We start from the raw sequence: 20536 nt of genomic DNA, 5'->3' as shown, positions 1-20536 counted from the left end.
TTGTGACAATAGGACTAGTAACTCTTATTCTCCAACAATTGTAGATTCCTGGAGAAAGACTATTGATTACCTGAAATGTGCTCAATAAAAGTCACAGGAACTCTATGAAATTAAGAAAACGGCAAGCCAAGAGTAAACAAGTATGAACTCTTAGTGGGTTCATTTAACTCTGAAACTCAATTGTATTTTTTGGTACACCAGTATTTAGTTGTGTCTGATTTTCATGTTTTAGCCTATTTTTCCTTGATTGTACAGTGGATCATCTCTCCAACAAAAAAAAATATGGGAGTTTTCTTCTTTGATTCTTATTCATACCATTCTCTGTAGCTCAAGATGAATGAATTATAGATGGCAATTCTTAATCTTCATTCTGCACTCTGTAGTAGACTAGCATTGGACTAATCAAAGAAAAAAACAAATTGAGTTGAAAGACATGGTTTAAAAATCTTCTCAAGAACCAGAGAGATACTACAGGGGTGTGCCTTGAATGTGTAACATCAGTGAAAATAGTTCAAATTCCTTGAACCACATATGGCTCCCTGTGCTTCAGTGGGAGTCAGTCCTGAGAACAAAGCCAGAATTGGATCCTAAACTCCACTGCTTATGGCCCCTCTCAAAAAAAATTCCCAAGCCAATATTTACAAGTCTTCAGGATTTCATATGTTACATGTGAAGAAAAAATGGTCTCCATGATAGTTGTGAAAGGTGTCAGTGGTAGGCATGGTTATGACATGGTGATGCTGGCCATCTTGGCACATTTCTTTTGGAAGCGCTAAAAAACATGCCTGGAAAGAAGACATTCCTAATTCATTTTTGATATTTTATATCATCCTATCTCACTGAGATATACAGTGAAACAAAATACATAATCCAGAGTTATCTCTTCAAACAGAAGGCAAAACATTCTTGTTTTCAAATTCTCTCTCATTCTCACCCAATAAAAACAGTAATGAGATTTAAAAAAAATAAAGAACGTTTTGTAGGAAATAGTATCTGAAGCTTTGATGGCATAAGTGTAGAGAGAAGGCTAGCTGTTAAAAGAGCCTTCTGGGAAGTGGTGCCCCTGGTGATCATTAGTGGGGACTTTAAGGGACAGCGAGTCAAAGTGCTTTGGCATTCCTAGCTGCTCTGAGAGAGCTGAGGGTCTGCTGAGCTGAATCCAGGACTGATGTGGACATGTGTAGGAAATGAATAAGTGAGCTAGTCTTCCCCAATTTACTAGTAGATTTACTTTGGTCGCTCATGAATTGGTTGTCTGTGAAGAATCACATGTGAAAACACAGGCCTATAAAATAGAAGAATTACCTGCACTGAAAATCTGCTACACACTGGGGAAACTCAATGAAACAATACAGGGTACATTACAGTGTCTTTATTTTGTGTATCAGGAGATCACAAAGTATAGTTCTTCAGTCAGTCATCTCAATCTCTCTTGAGAACTGCTTATAAGAACAAATCCTTGGACCCTATTAAGAACTACCCAATGCAGAAATTCTGAGACTGAGTTTCAGAAATCTGCATTTTAAATGATCTTCAGTTGATTCTGATGCATGCTCAAATTTAAGAATGATTTTCATAAAGCTTAATATGGCTTACCAATCCATATTAAAATAAATCCAAGTAAAAGGACAGGAAACAGCTTAGAAACTACACTGATAGATTAGAAGGGAATCTATCAATATAGTTCTTAAAGAAAGGCCCTTGAAAGTATCGTAAATTAGCCCCATCCAGTACAAATCTTCACAGGGATAATTTAGTTTTTTTTTATTTTTTTTTATTTTGGGGATTGGAAAATACCTTCTGAGCTTCGAGTTCTCAAATGACATACACAGCAGCTAAAATAAAGTACTATCCCTACAACTTAAAACCACTAAAGATTCTCTTGCAAACCCATATTAATCCACCAATAATATGTCCTTGAAAATATGTTGAGTTTGGGAGAGGTAGAATAGCAATAATTGGTAAGTCACAAACAGATTCTAATTTCTCCTAGATAAATGCAGTCATATATTTTTTTGATTTTTTAAAAGGTATTGTTTATAAATTCCTACCCATCTAGATCACTAGATGATTCATACCTTGGAACAGTACAAAAGGAAACTGGAGTCAGAGTGAATGAGTATATCTACTTACTTCCTGGAACCAGAAAACCTGAAGTCAGAGATTCCTTCATGAAATGATGGTATATATGTGTGAGCTTGATTAGGGAGACTGTTAGTTTCCATTGGAGTACCGTTTGGAGTTTTTTCAGTTATAAATCTGGATCATCTCAAAGTTTTAATTCGAGGATGTTATACCACTAGATGGCTCCAGAGTGTCTATCCAACCTATGGAAGGCCAATAATTGGAAAATTGGAGAGTATTTGTGAGCCACTCTTAGCCATCTTCTTCCACTATTGACTTCTATTCAACCAAAAGCAATGTCTCACTTTATCTTCTCCACCTTCCAAGAACAACCCAGTAATAAGGTGGGGAGGGCAGGTGGGTGTCTCAGGCTGGGAAAGTACTTATTTTCCCCACATTTCAAAGTTTAATGCCCAAGAACTGTTATGATACAGTAACCTGAGAGAGTTGAAGAAAATGTTTTCAACGTTATTGTTACCTGAGTTGTTATCTTATATACCCTAGAGATTTTGGTTAGAGTGGAAACTCAAATTGTCATTGTTTTCTGTGTTTTGAAAATTAATGTACTTTTTAGTTTTTTCCAATCTGTGATAAGAACTCGGTTTTTCTAGGCTCAGCTTTTTAGTTTTCTCTTTTCTCTAAATTGATCTGAATTGGTGTACATTTTTAAGGGGAAGTCACATTTGCCAAATTCTACTAGTGTGAAAATGAGCTCCTTCTGGAATAGCTACTTTAACCAAGAGAAAAAAAATACAAACTGAAATTACCCCCAATAAATAACTTAAAGATAATGTCAACCAAGAATGAATATGCTTGAATTCAGAAGGAAAAGACATCTAGAGTTTACTACTCAATGTAGCAGAAAAGGATGTTTACGAACAAACCAGAGTCATAGAAATTGAAGTCCTACAGATACTGATGGAATGAATAATGGAGAAAGTATGTTTGTACCCGATATTGAAAAAAGCACAAAGAAATATCAGATAGGAGAGAGAAAATAATAGATTTAGTAAAATACTCAGTATGATCACTGAAAATTTTCCAGTTTCTATATGTGTTATCATATGTGAACATTGTTTTTATGAAATTCCACATGTGCTTCTCAGAGTTTTTTTAACCATTCATGCTCCCTTAACAATATTTTTCGCCCCCCTCACTTTAGTTTCTCAGAAGATTCTCAATTCTTGTTCCCCTACAAAAACTTAAAAAAAAACATTTTTTTGTCATAAGTCATAAATGGTTTCAGCATGCTAAATTTTGGGTTGTTTAGTTTATTAAGTTGGGGTGATTTTATTTTTTTTTAATGTGAAGATTTTTCTGTTTTGTCAGGGGCCATTGAGACATTCTTTAGAATATCACTACCATGTTGCTAAAGGTTGAGTGATGTGAGCTTTCATATATATTTGAAACTATGTCTATATGCATATAGATAGCACAGCGGATAGGGCATTTGCCTTGCACACGGGCTGACCCGGGTTCTATTTCTCCCTCCCTCTCAGAGAGCCTGGCAAGCTACTGAGAGTTTCTCACCCCCATGACAGAGCCTGGCAAGCAACCTGTGGTGTATTCGATATGCCAAAAACAGTAACAAGTCTCACTTGGAGACATTACTGATGCCTGCTCGAGCAAATCGATGAGCAACAGGATGACAGTGACAGTGACAGTGATATGTATTTCCCTCAATAATTGGTTGCCGACTATTTGAAACCCATCAAATTTGCTGTGATACTTAAAGAGAATGGGTAGGGAGTACATCTTATGATGTGCAGCCAGGTGATCCAGGAATACATTCACTCGTACCTGAAGATGGGCCAGAGCTTGTGTGGAATGACCTTGAGTGTGATGTCGGTTGGGTTCTGGAGGTTTTTGACTGCTGGGGCTGGGTTCCTTGGGGCGGGGAGGGCTCTCACCGCCCCTCTCTGGGGTGCCCTGAGTGAAACAGCCTGGCCCCTAGTACCGTGGCATGGCTATTGTGGGCGTCATGTTGCTCCCTTCCGGGAGAAAAAGTGTGATCTGGATAGCTGCCGATGAGGAGATTATCTGGTGCAGGCATGAGGTGGCTTATGGGTGTGACCCCTGGGTCGCCAGAGACTGGGGGTGTGGGGGGAGACGGGCAGAGGATCTCTGCTCCTGATCTTGTTGAGCCCAGAATCCAAGTTCACAAAGTTCCTCATTACCTGGGTTTTGTCCGACTTCACCATGCGTGATTTTTAATTACAAAAACCCACTAAAATTTGCTGGGGAAAATATTTTTCAAATTGTTCTTGCCTTCAATGATTAATCTGTGCAACTTGATAAACAGAATCAGACCTTGTAAATTAACACTAGATAAATGGCAGGGAAATGAAAGCAGCCTCTTCCCCAGTGTCCCTTGTGTGTTACTTATGTTGATAAAATAACTGATGGAAAAGATGTCTCTCTCTTTATGTCATCACCCCAATAGTTATTATTAATTAACCCCAGTAGTTATTACTAATTAATTTATTTTATTTTGTGCTCAGAGGACCATAAGTGGTGCCAGGTATCAACCTAGGTTGGCTGCATTCATGGCAAGCATCTGACCTGTTCTACCATCACTTAAGTCCTGACAAGTTTTTGGTTTTTACTTATCACTATCCTTTGAAGAAACGTCAGTATTGGTTCATGACCTTGATTCTCTGACTTCGCCATTCTCCACTCTCTACGGAGTAAATTTTTACAACATAATTCTATTTTCTCCCCTTTATTTAAGCTGTTATGTCTGTAGAACAAAATGCACAATGATGTTAAATAAGGGTCTCAAAAGGTCTTCAAAGATCTTTTTTTTTTCTTTTCTTTTTGGGTCACACCCGGCGATGCACAGGGGTTACTCCTGGCTCTGCACTCAGAAATTACCCCTGGCGGTGCTCAGGGGACCATATGGGGTGCTGGGAATAGAACCCGGGTCGGCCGCGTGCAAGGCAAACGCCCTACCCACTGTGCTATTGCTCCAGCCCCAAGTCTTCAAAGATCTTTACAGTTTTTGGACAGGACCATGCTCACCTCTCCAATCTACTCTTAGACCCCCCTACTTTCATTCTCTGGGCCACATCCACACAGATCTTTCCAATATGATGACAATTCAGTTTCAAGGTTGGTGAAGAGTCTTTCCGTTTGGCCTGAAATTCTCCAGTTCACTTCTCAACTTTTTCAAGTTAACTCTTTCACCCTGTGTTTTCACCTCAAATGTAAATTTCTTAGAGACATGATTTATAAAGCTATTTAAGGAAAATGTTCTCTTTTGTAGTACAATGTTTGTTTCCTGCATAACATGCATCTCAGATTGAAGCATTTATATATTCTTTTGAGAGATGTAACCTATTTTCCCTCCAGGTAGCAAATTTTATAAAACTGGCTTTTCTTTTGTTTCTGCTCACAATTGTTTGCATAATGGTCAGAATATTCTTAGATGAGGAGAAGAGGAATGAATTCATGAAGACTTGAAAAAAGTCATGAATCCTGGAACCTATTCCAAGGGAACATTTTATTTTTTTTATCTGTTACTTCAATTTCTTATCCCTGATGCATACTTGTGAGTTTGTGTGTATGAATGCAAGGCAGGTACAGTGTGTCTATTTCACAATGTCTTGTTCTTGGAAAGCCTCTTTTGGAAGTAAATATAAAAATTGCATTCAATTCACTGAATGTTACTGTCATCAGCAATCTCAAGGACATATCCCCACAAACTTGTGGTGATGAACATTTCTACCTAAAGGCATAAATACAGGATAAGAAGGAAAAAAGAATTGGAATGTATAGACTGAGTTAAGGGGGGTTCTAGGCTATCCCAAGGTCTTAGGGAGACCCTTAAATCCTGTGTGTGAAGTGTGTGTGTGTGAAGCACACTTTGTGTGTGTGTGTATGTGTGAAGCAAGGTAGTTGTCATTGATCGAAACATCCTTAGAAAGATGTGACAAAGGGGACATGTGTTCAGAAGAGAACATAGGATCCTCTAGAATGGAAATAAGTGAACAAAGAAGGAAGAAAGATAGATACATGTTCAGGGAAAACACAGGCTGAAGAGTCTGAGACTCTTAAATCTTACCTAGAATAATTTAAACACCCAATTCTTTTATTTCCTGCATCTTAATAGTATTTTCTGAGTAACTATAATAATAACATCTGACTACTGCATTGGCTTAAAACACAGGATAAAATAGGTTGGTTAGCGCTGAGAAGTTATAAGAATTTCAAGTTATTTTTGCTACCTTCTAGGCTTGAAAAATTTCAAATAATGTGTTCAATGATAACATCTTTTAAATTAAAAAATGTGAGCAGGGCAAAGACTTTTAGTGTTATTAAGTTATTTATTTTGAATTGAATGCATAAAGGGATTTCCTCAGGTAAGAAAGTATTGAGAATTTACTATTTTCCATGCTATTTTCCTTTTATTCTACTTTGCTGTACTAAGACATTTTAAGAGACCTACTTTGTTTTTGTTTGTTTTGATTTGGATCTTGGGTCACACTCAACTGTGCTCAAAAGCCACTCCCATTTTGATCTGACTTTTGTGCATGGTGTCAGGTCAAGGTCTAAACCCATTTTTTTGCATGTGGTTGTCCAGTTGTGCCAGCACCATTTGTTAAAGAGGCTTTCCTTGCTCCACTTCACATCTCTTGCTCCCTTATCAAAGATTAGATGGTCATACATTTGGGGTTGTGTGTAGGGATATTCCACCCTGTTCCATTGGTCTACGGCTCTGCCTTTGTTCCAGTACCATGCTGTTTTAATTGTTACTGCTTTGTAGTAAAGTTTGAGGTTGGGGATGGTGATGCCTCCCATCATCTTTTTCCCAAGAATTGTTTTAGCTATCCTTGGACGTTTGTTATTCCATATGAATTTTGCCAACCTCCCCATAATCTCAACACACAAATTATTACTGGGGCTAGTTATTGCATATGTACTATATGTGGCTCACCCAAGTTCAATTCCTGGCACCATATAGTCCTCTTAAGCATTCCCCTGGAAGACTCAAATACTGCTGAGACGGGAAGGGTAATTCCAAGCAGCATGGTGCCCAATTATTATCCCCTTCTGACATTATCTGTTAGCTAAGAATCTTTAGAAGAGATACCTGGGCCTTCTTAAACACCGGTTGGGGGTTGGGTGGTCCTCCTCACTCCTACTACTACTGAAACAAAAAAATCTTGACTAACAATGTAGACTTATTGATAGATGCCCTCCCATCATGCAGAATATTCAGATTTGTATTCTGTAAAATTGAAATTGAGCTTATTATTTAAAAATACCAATTTTATGTGGTGGCATTTGATATAAAAATAACAAATATTTATTAATGCTATATATGTATATGGACTGGAGCATTTGCCTTGCACGCGGCTGACCTGGGTTCGATTCCTCCATCCCTCTCAGAGAGCCTGGCAAGCTACTAAGAGTATCCTTCCCGCACGGCAGAGCCTGGCAAGCTACCCGTGGTGTATTCAATATGCCAAAAAGAGTAACAACAAGTCTCACAATGGATATGTTACTGGTGCCCGCTTAAGCAAATCTAAGAACAATGGGACTACAGTTCTACAGTGCTACACATATGTATATGCGGATACAAATTAGAGTATATATATTATGTAATATAAATACTTTGTGTACATAATTCTCTACAGGCATTACCCCTGGTAGGGCTCAAAAGTTAATGTGGTGCTAGGGATCTAATGTAAGAACCTACACATGTAAGGGATATGTTTGACCACTTATCTTTCTAGACCCTGTATATATTAGTTATTTAGACTTTTCATTTTATAAGCTAGAAACAAAGTGGTAGAGAAGGTGAAGTAAGTTGCTTATGTACTGTTACAAATATTTAAAATGATTAAAACCTATTTATCCCACAAACTATTAAGCATTACATTTATATATTAGGAGGAGCAATTAATGTCTTATCTTTTCTAACAATTTTTAGTTTATTATTGCCAAATATTCTTTTTAAAGTGAAGTTAGTTATCTTGATGATGATGGTGGAATCACCTCCATAGTTCCTATACAAAACCATGTAGCCAAATATAATGTTCTTTCCAACAGCTATCAGTCCATCACTGTGTCACTGTCATCTCCTTGTTCATTGATTTAACTTGAGCGGGCACCAGTAACGTGTCCGTTTGTCTCAGTCCTGAGATTTTAGCAGACTTTCCTTACTCGTCTTTCCCAACGATTGGAGGCTCTTTCAGGGTCAGGGGAATGAGACCTGTTATTGTTGCTGAATTTCACATGTTGAATACGCCACGGGGAGCTTGCCAGCAGCTATACTAGAATTAATATCCAGATGTTTTGAAATAGCTGAACAATAACTTGGATTTTTACATTTGATTGGAATAGTTTCTTAATTTTTAAGATAAAACATTTTTATATATCTCTAAAGCATTTTTTTAGAAATAGTGATCTGCAACCTGAAACCTCTAGAAATAGGCACAATCTCTAGAAGCAACATATTTTTATTTTCCCTACTTGATTAAGGAGGATAAAGCCTTGGGAAATGATCCTTCATGTCCTACCACTTGCCCTCACATATCATCCTAGAATAAAAATTTGCCCTATGAATATTAGACAATTTTACAAGCCTTAGAAAAGTTCCCTAAAATAACTGATGATGGGCTTATAAACAAGTTTAATATTTTTTTTACTATAGAAAACTGTCGGTTAATAACCAAATTGAATGTGCCTTGTGAGCTTTAAACATGGGATCATGCAGCCATCTGGCCCCCAGGCCATCTCTACATCTAAGACATTAAAAACATTTTTAATTTAAATAATAGATAAATCTGTTTCAAGTGCCTCAGCATCTCTTCTCAACATTGCCTGCAGATCTGCTGATCCTAAATAATATTTTCAAGCTGTGGTGAGGTTATTGGTGTTCTGAAACAATCTGGAAATCCCGAGTTCTTATGCCAGGAAATGGGTCAAGCTGTAATCTCTTCATGTTACTGTTTTGATTTCAAAAATAGTTCCGTCCTTCACACACTTTACCCTTCTCATGGATTTGATCACAGCTGCCATTCTGTGTTTCAGTGAATAAAAAATTGTACAGCATTGATTTAATTAACCTCTCCAACACTGGATCTTTTCCCCAACCTCCTTCTAACTAAAACACTTTTAGTTTCTCAGAACAATTTCACTTTTCTTTTTAGTCACTATGCCATCCTTCAGTTATTATTACAAAATAGCACCATACATGGTCAGTCAAGAGAAACTAGACAGCTTGCATCTTGGACAAAGAAATTTTTATGCTTGAATCTTAGCTCTGCTGCATGGAGTTATGTGATCATGGGCAACATACCTCTATTTCCCAATGCCTCCATTGGTGGTGAAATCCAATAAATTGTTAGGAGCATCTTACTACATAAGCAACATCAGCTGACCTCTGTTCCCACAATGCATTTGTTTGCTTGGAATGTCAATTTATTTTACTGTTCAGTATGTTTCTATATCTCATAAAGAAGTAAAGCAGTTGTTTTATTCCATTTTCTTGACTTTATCTTCCCTTAGGAAGAAGCTGGAATTTCTTCTGATTCATTGTTTAATTTGAGTTGTTTTATTCCATTTTTTAAAGATGCAGAAAGTTTTCTTTCTCAGATCATTTTTATAACAGATCTAGTCATAAGCATTTACTCCAAAATAAATCTGTATGTCTGTTAGCATGTGTGATTTTTCTCTTATGCTTCTCACATCATGGGGGCTGGTGGGAATAAGGGTCAAGATTTAGAGTATGATCAAAGACTTCAGACATTTAAGAAAAAAGGATCCATTCTTTGGTTTAAGAAACAAAGTACATAGCACCCTTCATTCTCTTAATTTGTATTTTAATTAATTGGTACAATAATTTTTTGGACAATAGCAAGTGTTTGAAATACTCAGATAAACATATCATACTTGTTTTCATCTATCCATGCATTCAAAGAATGCTTTATTTGGGGGGGTTCTATGCTAACTAAGAAAACACTAAACAGTGACAGTGAGTCCAAACTGAATAATTGCAAGGAGCCCCATTCAAGTATAAAAAATATGTGACACACTCCAGAATTCATGGGAAATTGAATACACAGGAGAATAACTGAGTGAATTGCTCTCCTCAGTATGATGAGACAATTCTCTAATGTCATAGATTAAAACTTACCTCTAGCTTAATAAAGAAGATTAACATACCTAGGAAATATCCCACATTGATAATATTTATGTTTGTTCTTGAATCAACACTGGTTTAGAAGTACTGATAAAATTCCAGGTGACTTGTCTTGAGTATGTGTTTAAAGAGCAAGTACAGTTTACTTTATTTACATATTGAGAAATTGTTCAACTATCTACAGTATTAAAATTGAAGCAGTTGTGCTAAGAAACATGTGAACCTAGACTCTTAATATGTCCTCTCCCCTAGCCACTTAAGACAAATGTCATGAGTCTATGACTCTGAACAACTATGATCAAATAACGCGGGTGAATAGATTACCCAGAGAACATATTTTCAAAACAGGAGACATATTAGAGAATCTGATGCTATTTCTTCTATCTTTGGTCACATATTCTCCTTGAATTATTTTCTAGTCAATAATAAATGTTATAGCACAGTGGGTAGGGTGTTTCCTTGCACGAGGCCGACCAGAATTCGAATCCTCTGTCCCTCTCAAAGAGCCCAGCAAGCTACTGAGAGCTTCCTGCCCACATGGCAGAGCCTGGCAAGCTACCTGTGGCGTATTTGATATGCCAAAAACAGTAACAATAAGTCCACAATGGAGAATGTTACTTGTTCCTGCTCAAGCAAATCGATGAAAAACAGGGACGACAGTTCTACAGTGCAACAGCAGTAAACAAAATGTTATCAGCCTCACAGCATGCACTAGAATTTGTGGTTCATGTCAATTTAAAATATATATTCAATGGGATTCACTTATGAGAATCAAGGGCATCATAGTTAACTTTGGGAACTATGGCACAGCACTTGGTGTTGTCACTGCCTCTGTTGTAAAATATTTGAAAGGAATCATACGTGAAAGATATGAGTAAGAAAATAATGTGTCCAACAGAATGCATATTTAAAGGTCAGAATGGAAGATAGTGCAGGAAATGATGTTTATAAGACCCTAGAAGGTCTTGTCAAGTTGAATGATAACCCAGATATGATGACCATGTCAATAAGTAGTCCCCCAAATTAGTGAATGTGTTGTATAAGTTAATGAAGAGAATTGCTAAAGAGATTAGAGCTATTTTCTAGAAAAATTAACAGCTATGGCATATGGGGGGTTATATCAGCAATGGTGGTAGCTTATATTCAACCAGTAAGAGCATAATTAATTTAAAAATTGAATGGGATTTTTTTTGTGGGGGTGTGGGTTTTTATGCCATATGCAGACAAGCCAGAGGTCACACCTGACTGCACTCAGAAATCACTCCTGTGGGGCTCCACGTATCATATGGGATACTGGGGATCAAACCTGGGATGATAGCAAGCAAAGCAAGTGCCCTACAAGCTGTATTATCTCTCTGGCTTCCACAAAATAAAATGAGGTGCCTTATGCTACTCTCTGGACTCATTATATCATATAGAATATAATTAAGTAAAGTTTAAGGTTTTGTGACAAAACTTTATTTGACCAAATAGCTGTTATGTATCAGCATCTATTTACAAATTCAAACTATTTAAAAATGAACCCCACAAGAGTGCATTGCAATAATTAGGTTCCTTATGAATATTTTAAAAGTTGTTTTCATACTGTAGTGATACATACATTACTTTTTATCTTCGAGTTTCAGTTGTTTAGGCGGGTTGCTTTTCTTTTCTCCAAAATGAATAGTTTTTAGGTTATAAACCATGTGTTAATCAATAATTTAAATCAGAAGTTTAAAAGGTGATAAACTATTTGATGGCTATTTTTCAAACAGTGGACTTTTTAAATTCAGTATCAGGCTTACACAAAATGTATTACCATAGCTACCACTCTGTAAACTCTTAATATGAAGTTTCTATATAACAACACTCAATTATGTTTTGGGAAGTCTGATCAGATTGTGTGCCTACTGGTATATACTGTAGGTCATAGATCTGCTTCAAAGTGGAGCATAAGGCAGAAAATTTACTTTTGGATTATACACTGGCTTGAAACAATAGAATTCTGAAGCTTTGAAGTTTTTAAGATGGATTTGTTGACTCGCAGCTAAATATAAAGTATTATTCTACTTTTTCTTTCTTTGCAATGGTCTTCAGTCCTTGAACAATGTTAAACAAAAAATAAATACTCATTAAATAAAAAGCTGCCTTTAAAAAAAAAGTACTTATATTCAGCAATTACTGTGTTAGAAGATGTGCCTGCTTCAGGGAGGAGCAGATGCTACAACAGTTTCTTAATGATCCTTAGACGCCAGTGCTGAACTTCTATGCTCTTTTAATCTAAAAATGATCAGATAAGGACTTTTATTTGTCTTCTTTTGTCTTACTCAGGGCCTATATCTAGCTCTGTGCTCAGTGATCACTCTTGATGGTGGTTGGGGACTACATGATGTGGTAGAAATCAAATCCAGCTCGGTTGTGTGCAAGGCAAGCACCTTAACTGCAATAACATCTTTTAGATCCAAGAGAAAATTCAATTTTTTAAAGTTATCTTAACTTCTCAAAGTTTCAGTGTGTTGAAAAATAAGTGTTAAATACGTAACTGTCATAATAATAACTTGTCATAATAGAACATTTAATAACAAAATATTAGTTCATAAATAATATCACTGTATCACTGTCATCCCGTTGCTCATCAATTTGCTCGAGCGGGCACCAGTAACATCTCCATTTGAGACTTTTTATTGTTTTTGGCATATTGAATATGCCATAGGTAGCTTGCCAGGCTGTGCTGTGCGGGAGAGATACTCTCGGTAGCTTGCCGGGCTCTCTGAGAGGGAGGGAGGAATCGAACCTGGGTCAGCGCATGTGCAAGGCAAACGCCCTACAGCTGTGCTATTACTCAGCCCCACACAATTTTACAAAATTCAGTTTGGTACTCACAATATCTTTTCAAAGTTAGGATTTTTTAAATAATTTTAACTCTAGCCATGTGATATTCTATGTAAGATTATTCCATTATTGAAAAGTCAACCAAAGCCCTTTAGCCCAAGTTATTTCTAGCCAACAGAAGAGATTATGATTTTGGAAGTTAATTATTTAATAAAATTCCTCAAATTAATTAAAAGTTAGCACTGTTGTCCCGTTGCTCATCAATTTGCTCGAGTGGGCACCAATAGTGTCTCCATTGTGAGACTTCTTACTGTTTTTGGCATATTGTATATGACATAGAGAGCTTGCCAGGCTCTCTGAGAGGGATGGAGGAATGGAACCTGTGTCTGCCGAGTGCAAGGCAAATGCCCTACCCACTGTGCTATTGCTCCAGCCCAATTAAAAGTTATATATACATATACATGCATATATATTTTCAAGTCATGTGCTAAGAATGAAAAGTTACCAAATACAAAATTAACTGGTAAGAGAAAAGACCTTTTCTGGACTTTTCTACCTACATAAAGAATTGAACTTGCCTGTTTTCCTTACTAGTACAATTCATTTTGCCCATTTAATATCAATCCTAACAATTTAGTTCTAAGTATGGCATCAAAGCAAGTCATAATACAAAGAAAACCGTAAACTCTGCTCCAACATTTATCTTAAATATTATAATCCCGTGAAGTTATGGAAGTTTCTGGAACCAAAGAGTATGGCATGAAAGGTTAACGTATTACAAATACATCAATGACCTCTAGAGTAGGAAGGCATACTTGTTTAGAAATCTTTACAATCCTCTGTGTGGTTCAATACTACCAGTATTTTAAAATAAACATTAATATATATCAGAAGCTGTATCTTAGTTTTCCTAAATATATTTTGTTTTATATTATATGTAAAATTTAAACATGGAAGAAAGAATCAACCAACACATGCTGGTAACAAGTCACAGAGGCCACTATCCATATTTATCAACACTCTTAAAGTCATTTAAGATAAAGGATGGGAGTGGGAGCGATAGTACGATAGTACAGAGGGACTCTATATGGTCCCCTGAATTTCACCAAGAGTGATTCCTGAGCGCAGGACCAGGAGTAAAGCCTGAGCACCACTGGGTATGGTCCCACCCCCCCCAAAAAAAAGGTGCAGTGAAATAGATCTCCTCACCTATACTGTATTTATTTTTTTACATTTAAAACTATATAGTTTGATATCCATGGTAGCTTATCAAGTGTTTGATATTTCTCATTATGAATGTTGGATCTTGGTCTTTCTAGTAGATTTACATCAGAGTTGTTAGAGTCCAGATTCGACCACCCCTCAAGGACAGAGAACAGAGCCGGCAATGCAAATCACATAGCGAGGATAGCGAGGTTTATTGCTCCAGCTAGCTGGGATCCAAATATCTGCCCGATGCAGTGGGCCCCAGCACTAATTTCAGTAAGTTCTTATACTTTCATTTTGGTGAGTCAGCATTACTCAGCAATTTTCTATTACCTACAGAGGACATATATTTTTGTTGTTGCTATTGTTTTGGCCCACAACATCCTGCCCACCTCCCTGACAGTTACATTCCAGAGACATAATCTGATTCCGGGGATGTAATATTTGACAAAAGCATCTGGGTTTACTGCTTTTCTTGCTCCTTGAAGAAGCCAAGGTCACTCAGAAGGCCACAAAACCTGTCATGGCAGTTTTCTGATTAAGTCAGAAAACTTAACAGTTAGGTCCTAACAGAACTAACTCTTGCAGATCATTTTCCAAGTACCAGAATTCCCAACATTACATTGTAGTTTGAAAAGTGTTTCCTGACTAATTATCCCTGGGTTAAATTGATGATTGTTTTTACAAGTAGGTAGAAATGTGAACAGGATCTCAGAATGTATTCGCATTCCTGACAAGCTTTAGGGTGAAGTCTGTAAAGAACTGGAGCAGCCTCGTAAAGGCTTACACAACAGCTCTGTCATGGAATTTAAACCAACTTGAGATTTCTTCCTCTCACACATGAAGCAATTTATTGGTCTTTATATCATACTCTTTGTACATGGACAAAGCGTCATACGTTATGCTTATATGATTATAATTATGATTATGATTATAAGGCATAGTATAATAGTCCATAAACCCACCTAAGAAATATATTTCTGATCTACACTTGCTTTTTACAAGAGAAATAAGGAATTTAAGAAAATATTTATACTGTTGGGGACTAGAGCGATAACAGCGGTAGGGCGTTTGCCTTGCACACAGCAGACCTGGGTTCAATTCCTCCACCCCTCTCAGAGAGCCCAGCAACCTTCTGAGAGTATCTCGCTTGCACATCAGAGCATGGCAAATATTCGCGGCATATTTAATATGCCAAAAACAGTAACAACAAGTCTCAAAATGGAGATATTACTGGTGCCCGTTCGAGCAAATCGATGAGCAATGGGGATGGCAATGACAGCTTATACTGTTGGTACATTTTTTCTAGGGTGAAAAACATGTTTCTTGTTCCAGATTTAGTACAGAGTTAGTATGCATGACTTTGCCTGACTGTAACTCCAGCTCTATCCCAAGCACTGCCTGGCCACCTGATCACTACTGGGTATAGCTCCTGAGCACTGCCAGTGCAGTTTTGGTGGATCCTCCTATCAAGTGCATCACTGCATCCTCATTGAATTGGTCTGACATCGAATTGCCTAGTTTGGTCAGTTGAGAATCCTTGGGCCTAGCTCCGTGGCCTGCAGAAGAAGGACTTTCCTCAATAAAGCTTTGTTTCTAAGATGATATAACTTAGAACTTTGAAGTGTACTTTTTTTCCACATGACATTGACTTGCATAGGATGAATCACTCCCATGATTTAGCCCCTTTAATAATAATAATATTTTTAAAAATACTATATATAGTACTTTATATTATATTTATATCATATTTCCTGAAAGTTGAACTGAACACTTACTTCATCATGTAAAGTTTTCAACTCAGAGTCCACTAACAGCAAACACCAAACACTGTGATAATTGTGAATTTGTCTATGAAATCCTATAATATATTATCTATGAAGTCTTGTTATAGATGATCCATTCTTGTCTTTGTAACCAGTTGTCTAGGAATAGTCCCTTACTTGCTGGGTTGGTTAAGAATATTCCCATGGTAGAAATAAGGGCCAGGAGGATTGGTCCACAGTTGGAACCCTGCCTCAGGAGCTAGAGAAGAGGGAAAAAGAAATCTAGAAGGGGCCATTATTACAATGATGGTTGGAAGGAATCACTCTGCATGGGAGATATGTGCTGAAAGTGGGTAAAGGACCAGACATTATGGCCTTTCAGTACCCATATGGCAGACCATGATGCTCAAAGGTAGAGAGAGAGAAAGAAGAAAAGTAGCTTCCATAAAGGCAGGCTGGGCTATGGTGTGGGTGGGTGGTGGGAGGGATACTGATACTTGGGACATTGGTGGTGGGAAGTGTACACTGGTGGAGGGATGGGTGTTGGAACATTATATGACTGAAACCGGATCATAAAAACTTTGTAACTGTATCTCATAGTGATTCAATTTAAAAAAAAAAGAAATATGCCCTTAGCATCCTCTAGCCACAAAGGGCTATAACTGAAGGACTCCTCTCAGCTTCAGAAAGACAATTCATTATTTCCAAACCAGCCCACTCATGTTAAATTCTGATATGAACATAATGGATGACAAAGGAGTTTGAATCATTTATAGAACATCTTGGAACTTGAGAGAAAACTTTACACAAGACAGAACAGACAAAGCCATCCAGCATTCCTGATTAAAAGAGATTTCTTCTTTAATTGAAATGATGGCTATGAACAGCTGCCAGGTGAGCTGAGTAAGTGTGGGTGGGAAGTGACTAGGAGCATCTCTGCAGCTGAGACCAGATTGACTTGTATTTATTTATTTATTTATTTATCATGGAAGGATAAGTAAAGTTTAAGTTAGAGAATAATTTCTTGAACCAATCAAAATGTCATGAAAACCTTTCAGAATTGGACTGTGTAGGAAACAAACATGACTCTAGATTCTGGAAGAGACTCGATATCAGTTCCCACATAGGCAAATAGAAAACCGTAAAACTTTCCAGAAGTAGTTGAGGAAAATAAGACAGACACATCTTTCTAAAGAGCTCAGGTTGGTTAGTTGAAAGGAAAATCAAAGATTTACACATTTTTTTTCTTTTTGTTCACTAAGAATAAAAATGTGTATATGTACACATCAATACACACACAGAAAATTATTTTCTAGTGAGACAAGACAACTGAGAATCCTTTAACTTATTTTCTTTGAAGTACAAATGTCCACAGGAGTAATCTTATTTGACTCTAATTTTATAGGAGAAAAATTTGAGGTACCCAGAGATGGGAAGACATGGACGCACTTGTCTAAATTAATTTTTATCAAAAGGACTTACTATAAAATAGATCAAACCAATCACAGTGATTGTTTTCTAGATCAATATGGTAGTGATTTTATGGGTTTGGTATTGTATGTTTCTTCAATTAATTGTCTGCTTGTGACTTATTCTATCTCATTTTACCATAATTTCAAGTATACTTCAAGGAAGTTAAAAGTATTTTCTCTAACGTATATATAGAATTTCTAACTCTCAGTCAACTCGGGTTTGATTCCTCCGTCCTTCCCAGAGAGCCTGGCAAGCTACCAAAAGTATCCAGCCCACATGGCAGAGCCCGGCAAGCTACCCATGACATATTTGTATGCCAAAAATAGTAACAAGTCTCACAATGAAGACGTTACTAGTGCCTGCTTGAGCAAATTGATGAACAATGGGACAACAGTGCTACAGTGCTACTAGTTAATCTTCCTAGGAAAAATTCCTATTATTTTGTCTTCATAATTATTATGGTTTCATGCAGTGATTCTCTGATATTACTCATAGCTCTGTACCAGGGATGGAACCTGGGTTGACTCCATGCAAAGCCAGTGCATTATTTTATGTACTAGCTATCACTCTGTCCAGCCCTATAGGTGGATTTTTTCCCCCATTGGGCTGGAGCGATAGCACAGTAGGTAGAGTTGCATGTGGCCAACAAGGGTTCGATTCCTCTCTCCCTCTTGGAGGGCCTGGCAAGATACCAAGAGTATCCTGACAGCACAGCGAGTCTGGCAAGCTCCTGGTGGCATATTCAATATGCCAAAAGCAGTAACAACAAGTCTCACAATGGAGACGTTACTGGTGCCCACTGGAGCAAATCATGAGCAATAGGATGACAGTGCTACAGTGCTACAGTGTTTTTGATGAAGTTGAAATAATATTGTGTTGAAAATTAAATATAATTATATAATTATATCTGAACACCTTCACACACTGTGGGTTCACTCTATGCTGTATTTCCTCCCCAAAAATATCATTATAAGTATATATAGATGATATATATACACATATTATAAACTTCTTAATACTCATAGAAACTTCATAATGTGTGTGCATGCATTTGTTCTCTTTATTTTACAATAAGGAACTGAAAACAGCGAAATTTGGTAACCGGGTTATGAACACATAACCTTTTGTTTACTAATTGTAGTTAAATTATTTGTATAATCTGGCAACAATGATAGCGGTTTCAACAACTTTGCCCTACTATTTCTCCAGTGTGAGCTCATTGTGCAGAAAGATAGACTAATATATTTAAGGAATTAAATCATTTTTCAAGCTACAGAGCCATAAAATAGTAAGGTAGAGATTTGAATGGGACTGTCTTTTATTGCATTACTTATCATGAGCTACTAAACTAGCATAGCCTGTTTTTACAGAGTAGAAAACACAAAAGGGAAAGGCCAGCAAGAGGCAAATTGACACCTGCCAGAGACGCATTGCACAATTAAAGGTGTTTCTTCAGGTGTAATATCCTTCTGCCTTTTTAAAGGCTGTTATTGTTTTTAGGTTTTCTGCTTCTTTGATGTTTTTGTTTTTGTTTTCCTGATGAAGCACCACAACCCTCATGCTGACTGCCATCTCATAGACATTCCTCAAATCTTTTTTTTTTTTTGCGTTTTGGGTCACACCTGGCGATGCACAGGGGTCACTCCTGGCTCTGCATTCAGGAATTACCCCTCGCGGTGCTCAGGGGACCATATGGGATGCTGGGAATCGAACCCGGGTCAGCCGCGTGCAAGGCAAACTCCCTACCTAGTGTGCTATCACTCCAGCCCACATTCCTCAAATCTTATTTGATTAGTTGTTTAAAAGCTGGAGAGTCAGCCTTTGTGCTACCATCCAACACCCCAAGGGAAGACCTGAAACTACTAGAGTAACATATCCATACATAGCAGGGGGGCTTTGCCGCCTTAGTGAAGGGCCCAGAGGCGAGATGGTCATTTTGTTCCAGAAAGACTGCTCTTTCATTTCCCAGAAAGCTTTCATATCTGTTTACATAAACCCAAATCCTGCATACCCAATCCCAGCTGCCCCCATGCAGGTAGTTTCACACAGAATAAAAGGCAGACCCAATGTTCCACATTTATCTGAACTCTGTAGTTTCCAAGGAAACAGTACTAGGAGAAGATTTCCACACAGTTCTCAGTTCTGTATCACTCCAAGCCTCACGTTAACCCTTTAGACACACCCAGGGACACCAAAACAACACTTGGAATGAAGTTGACACCTCAGAAGCATCCAAGAGGTATATAAATAATTACTATATAATTAATATACCTAGATAAATATTGTTTACCTTTGGTTAACTCGCAGAAACTAAACTGATTTTTAAATTAAAAAATATACAGGAGTCAGTGTTTCTAGTAAATATCACAGCTCTGTTTTTGTTTTTCTTTTCTTGCACATTATGTTTTGCTTATTACATTTATTAACTAAGAATGCCAAATTACATATTACCAGGCCCATAATAAGAAGGATTATCAAGAAACCAGAGTACACAATAGCAAAATAAAATTATTCTTACTGTATCCCTTTCAACAATGTTTTTACTATACATACTTCATTTATGGAGCCTCGGTTAAATATACCTTTTGCTTATCCATAACATAATGTTGTTGGAAATGGTTTCCTCTTCAAATCTCCAAGTCAATTTATAAAATATTAGTTATGATTCATAAACTCAAGAGGTAATTATTGAATTCTTTTGCACATCATATATTTTGCCAAACTCTGGCACACTAATTAGCAGACCATCTAGGACCCTAGTCATTACAGAGGTTTTCTGTCTATTGGAAAAGAGATGAGTAAACTATGAAAATTATAAATGCTGTCAGGGACATGAGTGAGTATAGAACAGCATTGCAGTAGGAGGAGCTGGATTTCTCAGAGGTGGAGGAAGGTTGCGTGTGATGGTGCTACTTTGTCAGGTGTTAGAATTAGACATAGAAAAAACTAATCACTTTACCAGGGAAAGCATTCCAGCTCAGAGAAATAGCATAAAAGTTTGATAGCT

This window comes from Sorex araneus, chromosome 6 (genome assembly GCF_027595985.1).
Source record: "Sorex araneus isolate mSorAra2 chromosome 6, mSorAra2.pri, whole genome shotgun sequence".
NCBI lineage: Eukaryota > Metazoa > Chordata > Mammalia > Eulipotyphla > Soricidae > Sorex > Sorex araneus.
Note: the sequence above shows the minus strand (reverse complement) of the source record.